The sequence below is a fragment of the Zosterops lateralis genome (genome assembly GCF_965231275.1).
Source record: "Zosterops lateralis genome assembly, chromosome: 5".
NCBI lineage: Eukaryota > Metazoa > Chordata > Aves > Passeriformes > Zosteropidae > Zosterops > Zosterops lateralis.
The window spans coordinates 57,209,454-57,227,152 of record NC_139766.1 but is presented as its reverse complement, the minus strand read 5'-3'; positions in this window follow the sequence as shown (position 1 = coordinate 57,227,152).

The following is a 17,699-nucleotide window of genomic DNA, read 5'->3' as shown; positions in this document are numbered from 1 at the left end:
TGCCTCCTTGCTCCTGTGCACCCACCCCCTTCATCTTTGCTCTGCCCACGGCAGAGGGGCAAAACCGCGTGGGATTTAACGTGGTTTTATCAGCAACACCGGGAATTACTTTTCTCCTCTCCATTCCCGTCAGCAGCACAGCCTGAAGCTCCCATCCCACCAGCCCTGCTCCACGGGCAGAAGCCCTCCACACCAAAACAAACCCTGGGTGGGTTGCCTTTGGAAAGAGAATTTATGTCTTGCTAGCCGAGAAATCCAGTCTCGCTGTTCCCCACGCATCTCCCTGGTTGCCAGCTGCTTTGTTCCCTGTGTGCGTTTCCCAGCTGGCTCGGGGGGAGCGGGGCCGCTGTTCCTTGGCAGGCAGCTGTGCACACACGGCACAGCTGGCGGAGACAGCGCGCCAGGAGCGCCACCAGCGCTCTGAGTAACAGGCAATTCCTGCAGGATGTGAGCGCCTACCTGGGGCTCGCGTTACACCGCTCTCTGCTCCGTATGGAATTAATTTCTGGTCAAAATGTGGAAATGAAGCCGTGCTGCTCTGTGCTCTGTTGATTTGTGGGGTTTTTTTTCTAGAAGCAATAAGGTGAATTGTACTCGCTCCTCTGATTCAAGAAGATGACACTCAAATGCATCGCAGAGAGGATGTGAGATTCAAAGGGAGTTTATCCAGGCTTGCACTGCACAGCACTATGTACAATGCAGGGTCCTGGGATATCCAAACCATGCTGAGAAAGAAAATGCACTTTTAGGGTGCTCAAAAAGGAGATGGGTCTCAGGAAGCACGTCCAGACCCACCTGTCCTGGGTCTCAGGAAGCCACTCTGGAAAAAAACACTGAGAAGGTAATTCTCTAACACAGGGAGATGAGATTTGGGGACATCCAAAAAGAAATCTAGTAAGCCAGTGCATGTATCAGAATTCAGCTGTAGGAAATCAGTGCTTAATGGGTGAGACTATAATTTTGCAAAATGCTCATTCCTCAGCTTTGATCTCTGCGCAAACAAGTTGCTGGCAAGTCCTGGCAGCAGTGGAAGTGGGTAAAGTGTCACCACCCTCACGTGCCTGGGCCACTCCTTGGTGCAGGCTGCTGCATGGCTCCTCTGGACATCCTCCTGGACATCTGCACCTGCGGCTTGGGTTTACAGTCTATCCTCACACCTGAGAGCAAAGGCAAGCTTGCACAGGGAGGCCAGCAGCAGCTCCTGGTGACTGAAGCCCAGGCAGATGTCCCTCCTGGCAGAGGGACAGAGCAGCCATCTGGGAGCGGGGATGCCTTAGATGTGTTGGCAGAGCCTCAGTGTTCATCTGTTGGAGCCCAGAGCTCAAATAAAGTTGTTCCTCTGGCCCTGCTTGGGGCAGCTGTGCTAGCTCCAACCAGCAGCACAGTTAGTCTGACTCAGCCTGGGCTGGGAGCAGACACTACAGAGGTGTAACACCAGGACAAGTCACCTCCCTTCATGCTGCACCTGGTTTTAAAAAGGTCTACTATATAATGGAATAGAATTCTTGAGGTTCAAAAACCTCTAAGATCATCAAGTTTCACCTGCTAAAACAGGTGTAAGTGCTGCCTGCCTGCAGGGGATGAGCTCAATCTTTGTGGGATGCTGTTCCATGCCTTAGCATGGATTCAAGTTCTGGGCTCCTCACTACAGGAAAGACATAGAGGTGCTGGAGTGTGACCAGAGAAGGGTAACAAAGCTGGGGAAGGGTCTGGAACACAAGTCCTGTGAGGAGCAGCTGAGGGAGGTGGGTGGTTTTACCCTGGGTAAAAGGAGGCCCAGGGAAGACCTTACCACACACTGCAACTCCCTGGAAGGAGGGTGTAGCCTGGGGTAGAATTTGATATTTTCTCCCAGGCAACAAGTGACAGGACAGAGGAAATGGCCTCAAGCTGCAGCAGGGATTTATATTGGAAGTTAGGAGGAATTTCTTTGCGGAAGGGGTGGTCAGGCATTGGAATAGGCTGCCTGGGGAAATGGTGAATTATCATCCCTGGAAGGGTTCAGAAAGATGTAGATGTGGCACTCAAGGGCCCGGTTTAGAAGTGGGCTTGGCAATACTGGTTAATGGTTGGACTTAATGATCTTTTCCTTAAGAGCCTTAACAATTAACAATTCCATAGCTCTGTGATTCTATGTCCTTGCTACTGTTGTCCAGACCTCACTGCCCTTCCCTTAACTGCATGGCATGGAGTCCCAGGCAGAGCACAATGTCAGGAAAGGAGGATGGAGACAAGCCCCGTGGCTGTAACACATTGCCCAGCCTCACACCAGGGAACGCTCCCCACTCCCATGGGGTTTGGATGTCACTTGCATGCCCCAGCCCCGAGCACCAGCACTGCCCCCCTCCTGGACATCCCGGGGCTCCTCCAGGGGTGCCCAAGGGTGCCAAGCCTCAGCTCCTGGAGGCAAAGGAATAACGGCTGGAGGGGATGGAAGGCTGGCAGGGGCGCAGCCTCAAGGACCTAAGAAAGTCGTTCCGAAAATGCGCGGTGAAGGGCGTTTGTCGCTCCGTGGGGACAGCAGGCGGAGGCAGCTCCCTACATCCCTCATCCCTCATCCCGCAGCCGTGTCTCTCCAGCAGGAGGCTCTCCCGCCTCACTAATCCGTGGCGCAGCCTGGGGCCGCCTGCCCGCGCCTGGCTTTATTTATTGAGCCAACTCGATGAATATTTACCGTGTTAAACAAGTGAAAGGTCCCACTGTGGGGAGTTTCTCTGCTCTCCCTGGAACGTTCCCCCTTGTGCGCATCCCCGGGGGGGGAGGCACAGGAAGCCACCAATCCATCCCCTCCAGGCCTGGGGTGTGGATAGCTACATGTTTTGGGGCAGCACGGCTCCTGCGGCATAGGCTGCAGGTCATTTAACTAAAAGGATGCAATTAGGCCTTGTCAGGCAGCCGGTGAGATTCCCCGGGTGCCCAGGGTGTGTTTGAAGGGAAGGCCAGGAAAGCTGTCTTGCCCAGCAGATTTGTTGGAGGGCAGCAGAACTGCTACCCCGGGTCACAGCCAGGGAAAACGAAGCAAAACCCAGCCGGGATAGCTGGTGACTGTGCCTTCAGCAGGAGGTGAGCAGAAAAGGGACAAAAGTGGGACTGCAGACCACCACTCCACCCCCTACCACAGCCTGATCCCATGCTGGAAGGAAATGGCACATTTCATCTACACTTTGACTAAAATATGTTGTTAAAGTAAATTGGTTAACTTCTGTTTCTGCATGCACTTAAACCATTTAAAAGCAGGTTATTTTTGCATGTCTTGGGCTATGGATAAGACTGTGCAGGAACAGGTCCAGACATGAAATACCAGAGTCACCCTGCATTGGGAATTGCACTCAGATGGGAGTGGAATTTTGAGGCAGGTTAAGTCCCAATTTAGAGCATGATGCCCATTGAAGCGTCCTGGATCCCACATCCTATTTCTGCCCAGCCGTGAGAGGCCTCTGTCTGAACGTGGGCACCTTCACTGGACTCAATTCCACCAGATCTAATTCAGTGCCATTCATCAGCTCAGCCAACACCCCCTCCTCTCCAGGCTGTTTCATGTCCCCGAGGAACAACACAGGCTGGTACAGCTTCAGGGTGTGAATTACTTCATCCCCCAGCCCTGGGGTGTATTCATTCATTCATTCATCAGCAGAAAGGTGCTTGGCACCAGCTCCCTCCTGCCAGCAGCGCTGCCTGGAGCAGGGGAGGTTGTTCACACCCAGGCAGGCTGGAGATGAGTTTTGGTTTCAGCCTGGCTTGAGTGCAAGAGTCAGAAAATGCCAATGAGCAGGTCAGGAGAATTGCACAAAAGTGCGTTGGCTAGAGTGTTGCTTTGGTGAGGGTGGTGGCTTAAAATTAATTGTCCTTAAGGATAATAGAGCAGGGGATTTTCCTACGAAAATTGAACCCGACTGACTTTCAGCTGTAAAACTGCTTTAAAGAGGATCATTACTGTCAAGGGAGAAAAAAAAAAAAAAAAAGGCAACACAAACCATTTCTCTCTTTGCTTAAGCTTAGCAAAGTCTTAAATACAATCAGCTGCCCAAATTCCCAGGCTTGAAGTGGCTGGCGGTGTGGACCTACTGAGCCTGTAAAAGGGGAGTACTGCTTACTTGTTTACCTTTTGCTTGCTGCGCTTTGGCTTCTTTTTGGCAGAAGAAAAAGACTCAGAGCAATGCTAGGGCCCTGTTCTTCAAGATGTTAAGGAGTTGCCTGTGCTTTGACAGGTAGGAAAATGTACTTTTTCCCTGAAGCTGGTTGTTCCTTACTAGAGTCTAGCTGTCCCTGTTTTAGTTGGTCAGTGCTGTGTTCCGGGTTTAGTATGAGGATAAAAGTAGTGCTTACCCTAAATAAAGGACTCTGCAGTACCCCATGCTCTGCCATTGAGGAGGTGCACAGAAAGCTTGAAGGGAGTGTGGCTAGCAAAACAGAGCGAAACTGGTCAAAAGGGTGTTCCTTACTATAGGAAATCATCCCACAATATAAACTGTGAGGAGTTACCCAGGAATGAGCCCATCATTCTTTGGGGATTAGATAAGTGTTGGTCAGTGGGTGGTGAGCAATTGTATTATGCATCAGCTTTTTCTTAATTTTTTCATAATATTTTCATAGTTATTTTAATTAGTTTCAGTTATTAAACTGTTCTAATCTCAACGCACAAAGGTTTGCAGGACGGGGGTGTTAATTTGTTTTTTTCCCTGATTCTGTTCCCCCACCCACCGGCAATGAGAGGCAGTGAGCAAACAATTGTGTGATACTTATACTTAATTCACAGCTGGGCTAAACCATTCCACCAGCTCAGAGTCTAAGAAATGCTCCCTGAGTGCATCAGTGCATTGCTACACAGGGCCCTTCACTTTCCTGGAGTTTGGTTTGCATTCCTTATTATTTAATAAAAGGCCATATTTCTTCTACCCAAAATAACTTGGGGTGGGGGATTCTCTTGAGTTTGGCTCCTTGTCAAGGTGAAGGGAAAGGATTACTCTGATCTGGGGTCCTGCTTAGTTTGGGCAAATCACTGACAGTGTCCAATGTACCGACCAAGGGCATGGAAACAGGAATGGCTGGGGGCTGATGGTTATTTTCTGAGTGCTGTATATGTGTTTTGTTGGACACCAAGCTCCATCAGTGGCTAAGCAGCTTTGTTTTGACCATGAGAATTTCTCCCTCTCCTCTGTTAAAGATGGCAATTGTGTGCAGCAGTGAGATTGTGTCCCCTGAGATGAAACCTCACCAGCAAAGGAGCAAGGCAGATCAATGGTACTGAGTCTCGCTCCTCTGGCATTGGAGATATTAATCAGAGCAATTCAGAAATGCATTTGACCCTCTCAGGGATGTGAAGTCTGACTCCACACAAGTGACACATTAAATACAAACTGCATGCAAAGCATGATTTTGACTTTCTAGCAGAAGAATTGTCAGCTCATTTTGGTTTGCCCTTGGTTGTAATGCCAGAAACATTCCCAAATAGGGCTATTCTTGCTGGTGTTAGGAAACATCTGTCTTGTTTATCCTCAGACTTGGATGGAAACAGGGATTGCTTCTGCCTTTTTGTTTGTAGTTCTTGCTGATAGCCAGAGAGTCAAAAACTTTTCTTTCCCTTTTTTATTTTTACTTTTAATTCTTTACTGTAAATATTGTCACCCCTGTTGCTGCTTTTTCACTTCATTTGTTACCCCCTTTTAAAGAACTAGGACCCTCTGATACTGAACAGGAGGTAGAGAAGCTGCATGTATTGAGCTGCAGGACCTGATGGAGAGCTTCTATTAGTGTGTAAAGCTCAAACAGAGTCCGTGCTTCCATTTTTACTGTTCAGAATGAGGTGACACTGCTGACCTCTCTAAGAAAAGAAAAAAGAAGAAAGAAAAACCTTTTGAAAGCAACATGTTAAAATACTTCCTTTTTCTATGAAGATTTCAGGGGTAAGCTGGCTGAAGGGACGATTCAGTGTTGAGCACAGTGAGTGGGTGTGTTAAGGAAGAGGTGTTTGATGTTTTTTTGGTTTTTTTTTTTTAAATGAAAGCCATTGAAACTGGGAATTGATTGTCCTGGACCACAGCTATGAGCTGTGAGAGCACAGGCTGAGCAGGGCTGTGTGGGAGGTGCTGTTTGGGACTTTCTTGCTGGAGGAATGCTGGTGGTCAAAGCAGAAGACCAGGAGCTCAGGCTGGGGCAGCATCTCAGCAGAAGAGACCCCCCAGGACAGGTTATTTCAAGATCAGTGGAGGATGAGGAGCAGGAGCCAGATCTGTGAGCTGCTTGCAGACCTGCTGGGTATCTTTGTTTCCCATGTATGTAGGACATATAGATTGTGTCCTCTAAGTTTCTTGTCCTTTCTATGAGTTTTCAGCCTCCAGCTTCTTGGTCAGGCCCAGTTTGCTGTGCCAACCCCACAGGAATTATTCCTGACTCCCACTCAGAGGTTGCAATCAGGTCATCGGTTCCTTGGGTAATGCTTATATTTACTTCACTGTTCATTTCTGCAGAAGCTTTGATGCTCATGAGTATTTCCCCTCCTTTCCTGCCTTTTCTCCGTTACTGCTGTGTTTCCTTGTGTTTACCTGACTTTGGCTTGTTATGTGGCAAGTCATCACACAAAAACAGCTGCAAACAAAATGTGCTTTAAATAATTTCCCCTTAAAAATAGCTACAATGGAGCAGGATGTTTGGAAAAACCTGATCTAATGTATGATTCCTGACATGGCGAAGTTCAGCTTGCAAAGCAGAAGCAAAGGGGAGGAAAGAAGGGGCAGGATGTACACATGGCAATGAGATGAGGTTGTTGCAGGAGAACTGACTGGGGAGGGAGAAGAGGCTGCTGAATTAAATGTCAGGAGCAGTGGCTTGGATAGGAAAAAGCACAGGAAGGCCAGGCAGTGATGGCTCAGACTACAGTGGCACATTGCTGGTCAAAGGCAGCCTGGCTGCTTTGCTGTATTTTGCAGAGCATTTTTTCTTCTCTCCTTTTAGTGCAAGTTCTCAGCTGTTCACATTCTGATCACACAGGAGGAGCTATTTTCTGCAGCAACAACTTTCTGTGCTGGCTGTGCTCAGGCAACTCTGGCCTGGTATTTGATTATCAAAAAAAAAGGTGGAGAAAAAAATGGTTCTCTAGGATATATATGAGTGAATTTGAAGTACAGTGGGGTTTTTTGATTGGGAATTTTTTGCAACTTGTCTTTGGGAGCTGCCTTGGGCAGAGGAGCTGACTCCTGGGATGGAGCTGGAAATCACACTGGGGTTCATGTTAGCTAGTGTTCTGTGCCTGCTTTGAGCACTTCTAGTCAGTCCTCAGAAAACCAATATCTCCATGAAGAAGCACCTAGAGAGTCATAAATACTGTAGGATACTAAGCACTTTCTACCCCCATTAAAGATGGATGTGAAAATGGGTGTTTGTTTTGTAGAGAAAGCTTAAGGGATGTGTAAAATGCCATTGCAGAAAACAGTCATGTAGTTATTTACTCCTGCCTGAGATAAAGGCATGGAAGATGTGAGACCTAAAAGCAATGAAAGGAAATAACATAATGTAATATCCTATTGATCTGTGGGATTTTCTACTGCTTAAAATGATGGCGCCACAAGTAATGTTTGTAGTTGTACTAACTAGAATTAAAATAATTATGGGATGGAAACAAAGCATGACAAAAACTCCTTAGGGCTTAAAGCTTTCTGCTTCTCACTTGTTGGCTGATAGAGTCCAGGGGTTTCTGCCATTCCTGTATATTACTGCAATGCCCAGTTATATGTACTGTGAGTGTTTTGTGTCTCACTCTGGAGCCACTGGTAGCATTTTCCTGAGCAGGCTGAGTGCCAGGTCCTTTGCTGACAGAAATCGATGTAGTGCTGCTGACTCTGGGAACCGCCTGCCCCTGCCAGGGGCTCAGCCAGCTCCCTCCCACCCCAGCACCAGTAGGGAGCTCACACATAGAATAAAATCAGAATATGTCCAGCCAAGAGGGAAAGAAATTATCCTCCTAGCTTCTGCTAAGGGGATAAACAGCCTGGCATCCCACAGCAAGCCAGAGAACAAGGTGCTGAGATTCTGATACCACAAGGTAACAGGGAAGGTGTGGTGTGGTCAGTATCATCATGACAATAAGGAAATTATTCATTTAAATTATGGTGCTTTACAGAGATGTAGTGGAAAGCATTTTCCTTAATTCCAAGTCCTAGTTAATACATTGCTGTAATCACTAGCCCAGCAAACCCAGGTGACACATTGGTTCTGTGTGAGAGCTGAGGGACAGGTGATAGTAAGGCTCAACTCTCCCTAAGCACCATTGCTGTGTGCACTAGAACAGCTTACTTTAAGCATTCTGTTTTTATTGCTTCCTTTTTCAGGGTAAAGAGAGGGTCAAGTTCTTCAGTAGTTGGGGGGGTGGGCTCCTGGCCTCACCACCCTCACAGAGCTTCCAAGATACCCAAGTCCAGACTGAGTGTTGAGATGTCTTGCTGCTTATTTGAAGTAATAGGTTAAAAAATTAGATTATTTCTTTTCAGGATGCAGCCAAGTGTCCGTTATACTTCAGGCCAAATATATTTTCTGCTATTAGAAAGAAAAAAAAAATTAAAAATAAAATCCAGTGACTGGAGGAACCAGGGATTTTTTTCATGGGAAGGTTTGACTACTTTAACTTGCATTAAAGCTGATTGATGAGGACTCAGGTTGCATCATCTTTCATAAAAGAAACCTGGCTCACAGGAATAGCTTCTTCTCCAGTGATATGCTGCCTCAACAGGTAGGTCTTGGAAACCACACAGAGATTTAAAAACCAGCCCCCAAAGTTACTCCATCAGCCCTCTGTGAAGTGATGCATAACACTTATTAATGACAACAAGGCAGCCCACAAAAGACTGATGCCTTTCTTCCTGCATCCCCATTTTCTTCCCCCAACCTCAATATCCATCTGTACCCTTGGAACTGTCACTAATCAGATCTGTGGGTCTTCTCTTCACAGTAACAAATGGTCAGGAGGCCAGGTGGGAGCTGAGACTTGTGCTACGAACTTTCTTTCACAGGGAAAGGAGCTTCAGTTAAGTACTCATAGGAGTGCCTGTGGAAAAAAGGCTTAAAATTTGTCTTGGTTTTCAGCTGCACATCTAGGAGCAGGCATTCGTAAGGCTCTGTGGTTTTATCCAGCAGCCTAAAAATGTGTGAAGGAAATATTCCTGTCAGAGCCAGGTAAGACAATTATCCTTTCAGTTCCTAATATCCCCTTATGTTGCCATAATATCTTTTTTTCCCTGCTTACTTTCTCTTCTAAAGAGAGCCCCAAAGGCTCTCCCAAGGAACAAAATCCTTTACCCATTTTGACTCCCTTTCCCTCTCGTGTGATGCTTCAGCACAGCTTTGAATGAGGCTCTGGTATCAGCCCACAGGGACTTCTGCCGGCTCCATAGTGCAGTGTCTGAGTCATGCTCTAAAAATAGCCAGGAAAATGTCAGCCCAGACAAAGTCATTGGCTGATTAACGAGGAGCTTTCATGATTCTACCTACCTCCAGATATGCTCCTGATCTTAACTCTGGAGCTGGGCTTTTTAAAAATAAATATATATATAATAAATTATGAGTAGTGAGTTAAAAAAAAAAAAAAAACAAACCAACGAAAAACCAAAAAACCTAACTGTTAGAGATAATGCAGAAACAGATTTCTTTATCCTCCCCAGGAGTGTATGTAATTAGCCAAGGGCTAGAGGGACTGTCTGGCTGGAAATGCAGTGTGTCCCTTCTAGCAAGAGGAATGAGGAATTATAAACTGGACAGGGCTAAAGATGAAGAAAATCTTTTGTCCTTGAGGGCAATGTGATACTGTGATTCTGGTCTGGGGACAACCATAAGCCAGGGACATGGTGGAGGACCAGCCACGGTGCCTGTGCCCAGCTATGGGAGCTTGTCAGGCAGAGGAGTGTGGAAGTCCCCTTGCTAGGAGGAGTTTCACTTGCCCAGAGGGAGAGATCTCCTTTACCAGGACTGATGCAGTTAAAATCTCCCTCCAGCACCAGTTGTGCAGTGTCACCCAATGCAATGGATGAGCAGCTGATCTCTGAGCAGGGGAGCTGGGACAGAGGTGCTGATGAAGGCAGGGGAGAACACCCCGGTGCCAGAAATACCTGTCTGCTGCACATGCTGAGGGTTTACCTGAAAGAGCATCTGGCAACAGCTCCATCAAGAGCCTTAGAAAATAAATAAAATTATTCTTGTTTCTCTAAAAGCCAGTGTGGTACCAGAGAGGTGTTGAACCACTGTGGCAGCAGCCTGTGGTGGCCACGTGTCCCTTGGGCCAGGCACACCAAATGGTGTGTGGTCCAAAGGTGGTGGAGGCAGACCTGAAATACCTCATCTGGAGAAACAAGGGAATGAATTGACAGTGAGCAGATTGGGCACTGGTGCCTGACAGCTACTTCCAGATAATGTTTTGCTGGCAGAATTACCTGTTCCCATAAATTAATTCTGGAAAAGTCTTTGCTCCTTGTTTTTGATTTCTTACATGGGACTCAGCCAAAAGCTGCTACCCATATGGGCAAGGGGAGAAGAAAAGGCATGCTCAGATGTGGCCAAGCTGTTGGAAACAGCAAGAACAAGGGTGGGCATGCCAACACCCTGTCCAGTAAATTGGTCTGCTTTGTGTGCCAGGCAGGGAACGTTGCTTTGCTGGAGCTTTGGCAGTCCCTTTGCAACCCTCTGTGAGCTCCTCACCAGTGCCCAGAATACTGGGAGTCAGGACCAAAACAACAAAAACATGGATGAGCACAGAGTCCTTAACTCATCCATTCAAGTAAATAAGCTTTTCTATATATGTTTGTATGTTAAGTTACATGAAAAGATCTCTTGCTAGGGCTAGTAGCTAAACAAAGTTGCCATTAATGACAAGGAAGAGAGGGGGAAGTTTTTAGCCTGGTATTTCTGAGGTGCTTTCCTTTAGAAGAGGAAGGAAATGTGACTCTTTGACAGACTTCATCATGCTTGATGCAGCACAGCAGGATGCTCTCTGCAGGTACATCCTCCAAATAGCTTTTCCATCTGAAAAGTAATCACCTTCCCCCTGCACATCACAGCTCTGGTGGGCACATGAAGGTGAAATCACATAAAAGAAACAGTGCTGGAGTGGGGTTCCCCTGGTCCTGATGCCTCCATGGTATGGATGTGCCAGTGCATCCAGCTGAGTAGATGCTCATGGGGATGCTGTGATATATCTGGCATCATTCCTTGTGCTCATCCTTTTAAGACTTGACCCATGGTATTGCCTGAGTCAGTGGGTGGGAGGGCTGGGGGGCACCCATCAGAAAAAGGGTCACACAGTGGTGCTGCAGGGGTGTCCTGACTGATGGCTGATGTCTTTGTAGGAATACATTCTCTGCCCCCACCCAGGTTCCTGCTCCTCCTGAGCTCATTTCTCACTCCTTTGAAATTTCAAGTCACTGACCCATGGAGGAGCTACCTCCTTGTCAGCTTGCTGAGCCTCACGGATGAGCGAGCGCTGCCTCCAAGGTTGGTACTCAGCTCCTGGGTGTGCAGAACAGTCAGGACGTGCAACGTGCTCTCCTGGATCCCTCCTTGGCCAGGCAAAGGTTTCCATTTCTTGCAGGGGAAGGATAACTCCTCTCCAAATGCACCTCCCTCACTGTGCAGTGGAAAAAGCTTTACGTGTCTCAGTGAGGGAAGGGGGCACAGCTTGGTTGACCCTGTCTTTGGGTATCCCTGGTTCCCAGTGCCATGGAAAGGTATATTTTCATGCTAAGTGGAGTGGCCTCCTTTTCCAGCTCCTACTCAGGCCTAGGTGTGACTGGAGATTGAAGAGAGGTGAGAGAACAGTGATGTGCTTCACAAAGAGGATATACAGGTGGGGGTGGGTAGATCACTTAATTCACTCTGAAAACCAGATCTGAAGGAGCAAGGGCAAGACTGTGGATCAAGCAGCACAGCAAAGTCCATGGAAGTGACCTGGCTGTTGTTTGAACTTAGATAGTTGTTAAAAAGAGGTTTAAATATTCAAAGGGATGAAGTGTTTCAATCTTTCTCTGATGCTGCTTACCACTGAAATGTATGCTATGAGAAAGAAAATATTTCTACCAAGTGACTTGTAAGTATTCTTTCATGACCTCTGAGCTTTAGTACATGCATTTTTATAAGCTGGTTCAATGTAAATTAGCAGTAATCTTTCCCTGATTTGTCAGTCCTTCCTCTTGCACTGAGGACAATGGAGGTGCAGCAGAGACTGGGGAGTGCAGCAGTTTATCTATGCTAGGAGAGGCCTCTTCCTTCTCAATAATCAAAGAATAATTTTTCATGCCATGTTGGTGTCATAATATGCTCCCACCATTCATCAGTGTTCCTCTGCACAGCAGCCCCATCTGTCATCCCTCATAAATAAGTTTGAAAGATGTAATTTGTTAAGCAGGCAGTGCAGCTTTATTGAATAAATATTTCAGGGCCACAGACAATAAAGCAGAGTGAGGCACAAATGAAAATCTCCCCCATGAAAATAGATCTTTTATACTATTCTGGCCATTACCAGACCATCTTCCATATGAACATGTGGGTCAACATCTGGAAAAAAACATATGGACACCCCTGGTTACAAACACCATTAGCAGAAAGGGCAACTGTTCATATTAGCACGTGTGGACACAAAATACCACATTTCAAATACAGATCATGGTAGGCTAGAGACATATCTGAAATACCCCAGCATAAATCTGTTCTGCTGATTTGCACCGGGTGGAAGCCACTGTCTTCTTCCCCATGGTGTCACTCTGTTTTCACCCTGGTCTGGGGTCTACTGATTGGTAATCAAAGGAAAATCACTTGAAATTATTCCTGCTTCCATGTTCATGAATTAAGATGCAGCTGCTAAAGTATCATTTGAAAATCGTTTTAGTAGCAGTAATTTTTAAATTTGTCCTTCTTCAAAACACAGGTCTACACGTAGATTGTGGGAGGTGTGGGTTTCTACTACAATATTTGTATCTGAAGGATTCCTTGGAGCATAATCTTATTCTGAGAGGAAAAAAGTGGTCACTTAATCCAAATCAATATAATTCACTTTCAGACTTAAACTTGAAGAAGTTTAAATTGTTCTTAAATGTGTTTGAGGAGTTATTTTGGAATTATTACATAGGTTATCCATTACACTGGAGTTTCATTCTTTGAACAAATTACCAGATTCCACTGATTTATTTTCCCCCCTTACCTTTTTTCTCTTCCTTCTCCTCCAATTACTTTGATACTCAGCTACTAAAAAGCAGGCAGGAAATGCTGAGAGATTGACTTAGAGCTGGCAGCCAGCCTATGGAAACCTCACAAGCTCAGAACAATGTTTCCTTAGCACTGCTTTTTCTTGCTTTCTGGAACCAGTACTAGCACTTTATTATCAAGATGATCAGAAGGTAAATGCCTCTCTACAAATTATCTAGGTTGGGGGTTTATTTTGTTTTTAACGGGAAATGTGGTGGAAACAGGGAAATGTGGTGGAAACAGGTGTGTAAGTCTTTTGCACCTTATCCAGCTGTGATTGGGCCACCAGAAATCAATTACAATGAGAGAAAAGCTATAAAAATGTAGATAGGCATGAAGGCCTGTAACTGCTTTGCTGAAGCACACAAGCAACAGCTGGGCCTTTTCTTACTCAAAATAATAGAATTGTGGAATGGTTTGTGTTGAAACAGACCTTAAGGATCACCTAGTTCTAATATCTAGGTTTGTGCTTGTGTGAGATTGTCTTCATCTCTATAGCAATATCTTTCTGTATCAAGAGCTTGCTTCCTTCCCCCTCCTTGCTTTTTATAGGAAAGAAAAAAAAAAATCAGTCTGATCCAGACACACATGACTTTCCAATCTCTGAAAAGCTCTGTGTCTCTTCTTGCCTTGAGAGCAATTACACTTCATCTTTTCAGAGCAAGCCACAAATGAAATAAGTCAGGAAGCTGTGCAGAGAATGAAAAGTATTTCTGGCTGCTTTTCTCTCTGATGTCAACAAATTGATTTCTGAGGTTTTTCTGTTATATACATACATATATATATGTACATGCATTTTGAAATATGTTAGGGGTAGTGATTATTTTATGTGAAATGGCACCAATCTTTTCTGAAGTTGTTGTACCAGATTACTTTCAAAACTTTTCAACCTAAACTTTCCTGATTAACTGCCTTGAATTTCCACAACTCGTTTTCATGGCTACAGAAATATCACTTCCATGCATAGATAGGCTCCAGAAAAGCTGAATTCTAAGATACGAAATAGCTATTTCTCCCAAATTACTTGTACAATTTTAGAGATTGAATGCTTAAGCCTCCATTCCACACCACAAAATATGCAATGACACAGACTTTGGTCTTTATGTGAAAGCCATCTGTGCTTCTATAGGGAAAAAAAAACCCCAAAGTACAACATTTTATGGCCATTATTTTCAGTCCTAATTTTCTCTTGTTTGCAGTTGCTGATTTGTAAAGAGCTATGAGCTGTGGCCTTTTGAGACAGTTGTTACCCATGAATGCTTCTGAATGGGGAAGAAAAAACCCATGGGTCATCGGGTTCTTCTTTGGCATTTGACTGCTTCTAGAAGGGGACAAACAAAAGTCACTAATATGGGTTTACAAAGCTGTTGATAATGCATGTGCATACAATATAAACACATCATAAATTAATTCTACAGAGAAACTAATGAAGTTTATCCATGGGGAACTCTTAGAACAGTACTGAGAATCATTTCAGAGCTTCCAACTGGTAAAATTGTTCACTTGTTTAAAGACTGGCTGTTGTTAATAGAAAACTTTAGAGTTTTGTACCAAAACTTGTTTCAACCATGGAATCAGTTTAAGATACCCTATGAGTTACTTAGAAAGGAGTTTGGGGTTTTTTTTCTGCATGTTGCTATGTTTATGGTCTGCTTCTGCATACTTCACAGCTGATATTTTATGGGATAGTGTTGTACTTTCAAAAGTGTGCTTAACTTACCAGCATAGCTAAAGACTAAGTAATGCCTCTGGTGCCCTACCTGTTGTGAAACAATTTCATAGTTAGTCATACCTAGAAAAACTAATGAAAGTGCTGAAAGTGGTTTCCTGTTGTGGTTATGTGCTACTAACAAATCTACTTCTAGATGCTGCACAGAAAAAAAAAAAAAAAAAAAAACAAACCACAAAGCAGCTTTTTCGTATTTTAGTGGAGCATATAATACTACTTGAAATGTTTGTTGCTTGACAAATTATTTTGAAAGATTCATTCAATACATCCTACTTTTTTCTTTTCAGGAAAAAATAGAGTTTTCAAGAATAATTCATTTCAGTAAGGCAGTAATGGTGTGCTTACTAGCTGTGAGATAATGACTTTTCTCCATGAATCTATTAAGTAAATTCTTCCACTTTCAATCATAGGTACAGGCATATTTTATTTCCTTTCTGATTTATCATTGCTGTCATCTTTCATTTATTCTGCCATCTTTGCTTTGTTAACTGATTTTTCTTTCCAAAGGCATTTTTGACCCTTCTGATATGAAACCCTTTCTGGAACGGTTCCTTTAATTCTTTGTTGTTCTAGTGTCTCACTACCATGTTCAGTCATACTTAAGCCCTCACCCAATCTATTTTCCTTTCTATCTTGGGATGGTTTTATGATGATTAGTTTATTCCCTGATCATCTGTCTTATGCCCAAGATGGTTGTTGTAGCTTTTAGGTGGGTCTGAGGGGAGGGGGGAGCCTTGGGGCTCTGCAGTGGGCTTTTCCAAAGCCTCACTTCCCCAGGCATCCAGTGTGGTGTGGGGAGAAGGCTTTCTGTGTGAACTGATCTCTCTTCTGAAGCTATTCATGGGGGTTTTTTATGGTTTGTGTTTTGGAGTTTTTTTCTTACCTTGAAATTGCGCAGTGAAAGCAGACAACTTCATTCTGCAGTGGTGGAGCAAGCTTGACCCTGCTCACATCCCATCATGATGGAGAAGAAGGAAAATAATGCAGTTGTTTTGTTAGGACTGTCTCTCTCCACTTCAGTTGGAGGCAAATCTCAGTACATTGGCTAGGATTACATCAGCCCACAGCACCAAAGGACTGCCACTGTCCTCTCTACCACTCCATTATTTTCCTTCTTCTCCATGACAATGGGATGTGAGCAGGGTCAAGCTTGCTCCACCACTGCAGAATGAAGTTGTCTGCTTTCACTGCGCAATTTCAAGGTAAGAAAAAAACTCCAAAACACAAACCATAAAAAACCCCCATGAATAGCTTCAGAAGAGAGGAGCTAAAAAAGGAGAGAGAGAGATGTGTCCTTGTGCCAGTGCCTTGCTATCTGCTCATCACCTGCACTTGCCAGGATCTGGCAGAGCTGACTGCATATACCTTCATATGAATTGCCAGCATGTTTTTGTTGACTGAATTCTCCTGTGATGCAAAAAAAAAAGCAGATAGCAAGGCACTGAAAGAATCTGCCAACATTAAAATGCTGTGATAATTTCATGTGCTGTCTCAGTCCTTTAATTTCTTCCCTCTTATTCTTCTCCATCCCTTCTTCCATGTGTTTCCATTAGTTGTCTCTTTTTCTGCCTCTATTTCTGTATTTACATATACTTTTCTCTTCTTTTCCCTTCAACCTTAAGCTGTTTCTTTCTGTGTTCTTCTTCTTTCACTTCTCTCATTCCTTTCTTTCACTTTCATTTCACAATAGCCAAGAATGGGTTGAAGAAATGATTCATCTTCCTCCCTTACTCCTGGCACAGGTTACAGAATGGCTCCAAGGCACATGTTTTTCCCTGACTTCTGATGTTAACAAGTGATGACTTACCACCAGTAATAGCGAATATTTTGCATATTTATATCTAGACAGGATATGAACCTCCATCAGGAACATTTTTTGAAGTTCTTTTGCTATTTCTGCATATGTGTGTGAGTAGGTGGGGCTTTATACTAATATGTTTTGGTCCAGTGCCATAAATAAGGGACAGCCTGGTTTTGCCTTAGAGCAGAGCTGTGGGAAGACATTAGGACCTTTTTTGGATGTCTGGAAAGCAGGCAAGTACTGAATTGAATTACTCTGGAGCTGTGCAGCTTACAGCCACTTAGCCTATGCTAGGTCTAGCTCCAGCTCCAAACAGCCCTTCTATCAGAGGCTGGCTGTGTGGTGGTAAGCAGACTGGTGGAGAAGCTGTCTGAGCATCCAGACTGCCACAGTTGCCAGTAAAAGTAGGCATTTTGTGTGGAGACAGAAACACTGATCCCAGACTCTCAGCAGCTGCTTGGTGGGCAGCCAGGAGGAGTGGGATGGAGAGAGAGCAGCAGTTCACAGCCTGCCAAAGAGATGGTTTTGTTCGCTTGTTAAAATTGTGATTTACTGTGGCTTAAGTAACAAAGAAACCCAAATGAAGACAAGCTCCCTGTAGCTATGGCTGTGCAACCACTGGGTTGCATCAGCAGGACTTCTCCATCATCAGAAAGAGTAGTGGGATCTGCTTTTTCCTGGGGAGGCAGAACAAGGTATCAAAGACTAAAACTGTGCTGATTATAAGGAGAACAAAATAACAGATGTGTCTTGGGGATGGTTTATTATCCCATATCATTTGGGGAGGGGATTGTTTTGTTTGTGCCTGGTGTGGCTGCTTCAGCACTGGGACTGGGCTCGCCGGCTTGTTTCTCTAGTGTTCTGCTGTTGGGAAGTCCAGAGCCAGTGCACACCCTGCCAGCGCCAGGGAACACCCTCGTGCCCTGCCAGCACCAGGGAACACCCTCGTGC